The following is a 4,365-nucleotide window of genomic DNA, read 5'->3' on the forward strand; positions in this document are numbered from 1 at the left end:
AGAGATGGGGTTTCACCATGTTGGCCAGGCTGGTCTTGAACTCCTGACCTCGTGATCCTTCTGCCTCAGCCTCCCAAAGTGCTGGGATTACAGGCGTGAGCCACCGCACCTGGCAAAAATCACCGCTTAATATATGTCCTTGAGTTGTTTTTTAGAAACCTGGAACCCCACAAAATGGATCCCCTGGCATGCAGACCTCAGTCACATAAGGGGGAACTGAGGACTGAACTCTGACCACTGTTCCTTGTTTCAGATTTCTTCCTAAGGAGCCTGGAGGAGGTCACACCCACAAGCCACAGCTAACATTCTTACTACTGATTCCAAATTTTTAGATGAAGCTTCGCCTCCTTAACCAATTGCAAATCAGAAAATCTTTGTATTTACTTATGACGTGTGGGCCCCCTTTGAGATGTTCCACCTTTTTAGGTCAAACCATTGTATAGTCCAGGAGCCAACATGTGAGGGAAGAAGCCTTCAGGTGATCCAGCCTCCAGCTGTTGGAGCCACCGTAGCTGAGATGCCAGACATCATGGAGCAGAGATGAGCCATCCTTTCTGTGCACAGTCCAAATTCTTGACCCAGAAAATCCATGAGCACAATGAAATGGTACTCCACTAAGTATAGGGTGGTTTGCTATATAGCAATAAGGAATCAAAACACCCCTCACATTCATGTTGCTTATTATCTGATGGTTATCTTTCACTGATACCAAGCAGCTCATATTTTTATCTTGCTCAAAAAACCTTAAATGATTCCCCCATCGAATATGGAATTAATTATATATTCTTTAGGCTTGCATTCAAGATCCTGCTCAGTTTTGAATCTTACTACCTTATCTTTCACTTTAACCCGCTACTCACTTTCAATCCACTTGTACCATATATCAGATCTTCACTGGGCCATGACTGATGCTTTCCTCTCTCTGTGCCTTTTCACCAGCACTGGCCTTTTGCTTGGAATTGTCGTTTTCTATATTTACCAAATTCCTAGCTATCCTTCCTTCAAGCTCAGTGCAAATCTCACATCCTGTAAGACTTTGTTGCCCACTGTGGTAGCCAGTAGCCACATGTAGCTATTTACATTTAAAATAGCACTGATTAAAATCTGAAGTTTAGTTCCTCAGTCTCGCTGGCCACTTTCAGTGCTCAGAGGCCACATCCCACTGAACAGCACTGTCTTTTTAGCTTTTCCTTTCTCAACTAATCTCTCCTTCTCCCATATAACCTTAAAACTGCATTTTAAGCAATTATGACCTGAATATTTTTGAGGGTTGTGTAATCCAAATCTATAAAATTACAGATACACCTTGGCTTTCTACCATTCTAGTGCACTGCTCTGTAAATGGGAGGTGGCTCAAATATTAATTGAGTTGGGAGGAAGCAGTGGTTAATCTCTATACTATACTAATGCGTCTGGGTGAAATGATCTCTTATGATCTTTTCCAGTAAAATATTCAACAAACACCACAAGTCTATTATCTTCAACAATATATAATCTACCAGGATAGCTATTTTTTAAATCACAGATGATTTGGGAGGAAGGTCTCTTGAGAGGAGCATTCTGGTATAGCTGTTTCTGTTCTCTCCAGCAGCTACTTTAGGTATTTAATTATTTTAGAGTGTGTGCTTGCATGTGTTTTGTCTCAATGTATGCCAATTTTTTGCCTAGTCCTCCTGACGTCTTAATCTATCTGCCAATGCTACATGCCATCAAGCCAAGGAAGAATTTCCGTCTCACTGTTGCTACTCTGACCAAGGAAGACATAAGCACAACCAATCACCAGACTGATGAAATTCCTTCCAGTTTCAGAAAGGATTATCACCAATCCCTAAATTGTTAAATTCATACTAATAAGGCACAAAAATTGAATTATAACATTATATGCTATGTGACAAGACTACTTGATTGTATGTGTGTATGTGTAATTATTTTCAAGTTAACCATCTAAATTTTACCTGTAGAAGAAAGCAGTTATTAGGCATGTGATAGATGCACTGTGTTCATTAATGTGGCCTTTCACAAGCCCTGGAGTGACAGCCCTTGATGGTGTTCATATATCACATGATGTGTTCATGTTAAGAGTGTTGACTGTTTTCACTTCCTTTCACTCACAGCCTGAGAGTGAGCTCCTCTTAAACCGGAGACATTTTTGAGGTTGAGGTTAATATTTACTTAATCAAAACATTCTATTTTATTATCATTAGTTTTTGAGACAGAGTCTTGCTCTATCACCCAGGCTGGAGTGCAGTGGTACAATCTTGGCTCACTGCAACCTCCACCTCCTGGGCTCAAGCAGTTCTCGTGCCTCAGCCTCCCGAGTAGCTGGGAGTAGAGATGCCCGCCACCATGCCCAGCTAATTTTGTATTTTTAGTAGAGATAAGGTTTCACCATGTTGGCCAGGCTGGTCTCAAACTCCTGGCCCCAAGTGATCCACCCACCTCGACCTTCTCCCAAAGTACCGGGATTACAGGCATGAGCTACCGCACCTGGCTTAAACATTCTGTTTAACTTTTTTTTTTTTTTTTTTGAGACGGAGTCTCCCTCTGTCGACCAGGCTGGAGTGCAGTGGCGCAATCTCGGCTCACTGCAAGCTCCGCCTCCCGGGTTCACGCCATTCTCCTGCCTCGGCCTCTCCGAGTAGCTGGGACTACAGGCGCCCGCCACCACGCCCGGCTAATTTTTGTATTTTTAGTAGAGACGGGGTTTCACGGTAGTCTCGATCTCCTGACCTCGTGATCCGCCTGCCTCGGCCTCCCAAAGTGCTGGGATTACAAGCGTGAGCCACCGTGCCCGGCCTAAACATTCTGTTTTAAATATAAAAACCTGGCCTCTGTAACAGAGGCCCCTTTTCAGTTACTCAATAACCTTACTTTTATCTAACAGTAATAAATGGGAATTCATCTGGAATAGATGCCAAAAATCAGGGCACTGCTCTTTGGTTTTAGATTTCATGACTTTTAGATACCTTTGGGCCTCTCTCCTAACTTAGCGGTCACTTTAGAATAATTTCTTTTTTGAGACGGAGTCTCTCTGTGTCGCCCAGGCTGGAGTGCAATGGCACGATCTCAGCTCACTGCAACCTCCGCCTCCTGGGTTCAAGCAGTCCACCCTCCTTGGCCTCCCAAAGTGCTGGGATTACAGGCATGAGCCACTCCAGCTGGCCGAGAATAATTATTGTTTCAGCCACAATGACCACATTTTGTGCTTATTTTGTTAGGATGTGTTTTTAAGATGCAGAAAGCAAGCCAGGCACAGTGGCTCACGCCTGTAATCCCAGTACTTTGGGAGGCCTAGGCGGGTGGATCACCTGAGGTCAGGAGTTTGAGACCAGCCTGGCAAACATGGTGAAACCCCATCTCTACGAAAAATACAAAAATTAACGAGAGTGGTGGCGAGTGCCTATAATCCCAGCTACTCGGGAGGCTGAGGCAGGAGAATCGCTTGAATCCAGGAGGCAGAGGTTGCAGTGAGCCGAGATCGCACCACTGCACTCCAGCCTGGGCAACGAGAGCGAAACTCCATCTTAAATAAATAAACATAAATAAATGCCTTTGGGGCAGAGGCAAAGCAGAACTCCAGCAGGGGCATCTCAATGTGGCCCACAGCAGGTCAGTCACCCTTCCCCCATCCCCAGTGCTTGCTGAGGGCGAGGCCACCATCTCTACCAGGGAGTCTCTGCCAAGTGTGTGGTGCCCTGGACGCACATCCCAGAACCAGGAGGGGGTGTTAATAACTTTCCACATAATTAGCCACAATAGTAATATCACTCTTCAGACCTCAACAGCTTAAGAATATGATGGCTTACATTTAGATCTAAAAGGGAGAACCATATAAAACACCTGTGTATTTTATTTTCTACTAACCTAATTAATAACTGACAAACATGTATGTATGTTTCTGTGCACTCCTGGCATAGCATGAAGAGTTAACATTGTTTTCTTCTAAAAGCTGTACAAGAAACCATAGAGGCTTTAACTTTCCTGTTTTTGATGACAAACTAGTAAGTTCAGTGCTCTGTGTGAGCCCACAGGCAGAGATGTGTGACCCTAGCAAGGCTCTTGACAATGCATTTTTGTCACCTGTGAAATAAGGGACAAATTTTCTTCCTGCCTGCTTTTCTTTCTGGATTCCAACAATACAGTAATAACATTATTTTTCCTTATATGTGAAGTTTGAGAAGGCTTTTTTTTTTTTTTGAGATGGAGTCTCGCTTTGTTACCAGGCTGGAGTGCTATGGCGCCATCTCAGCTCACTACAACCTCTGCCTCCCTGGTTCAAGTGATTCTCCTGCATCAGACTCCCAAGTAGCTGGGACTACAGGTGTGTACCACCACGCCCAGCTAATTTTTGTATTTTTAGTAGAG

The 4,365-nt window shown here is 44.0% G+C and overlaps 1 long non-coding RNA gene across 1 annotated transcript in view; it reads left to right on the plus strand.

The window, feature by feature from the left end:
• Positions 1-1,880, plus strand: part of LOC116810681 (uncharacterized) — a 70,365-nt gene extending 68,485 nt beyond the window's left edge. Inside the window, exon 6 of the long non-coding RNA XR_004370347.1 lies at positions 1,669-1,880. This is a non-coding gene — a long non-coding RNA (uncharacterized LOC116810681). The remainder of the gene's footprint in view (positions 1-1,668) is intronic.
• The last annotated feature ends 2,485 nt before the right edge of the window (positions 1,881-4,365 follow it).

Source organism: Hylobates moloch, unplaced genomic scaffold (genome assembly GCF_009828535.3).
Source record: "Hylobates moloch isolate HMO894 unplaced genomic scaffold, HMol_V3 SCAFFOLD_1, whole genome shotgun sequence".
Classification (NCBI taxonomy): domain Eukaryota; kingdom Metazoa; phylum Chordata; class Mammalia; order Primates; family Hylobatidae; genus Hylobates; species Hylobates moloch.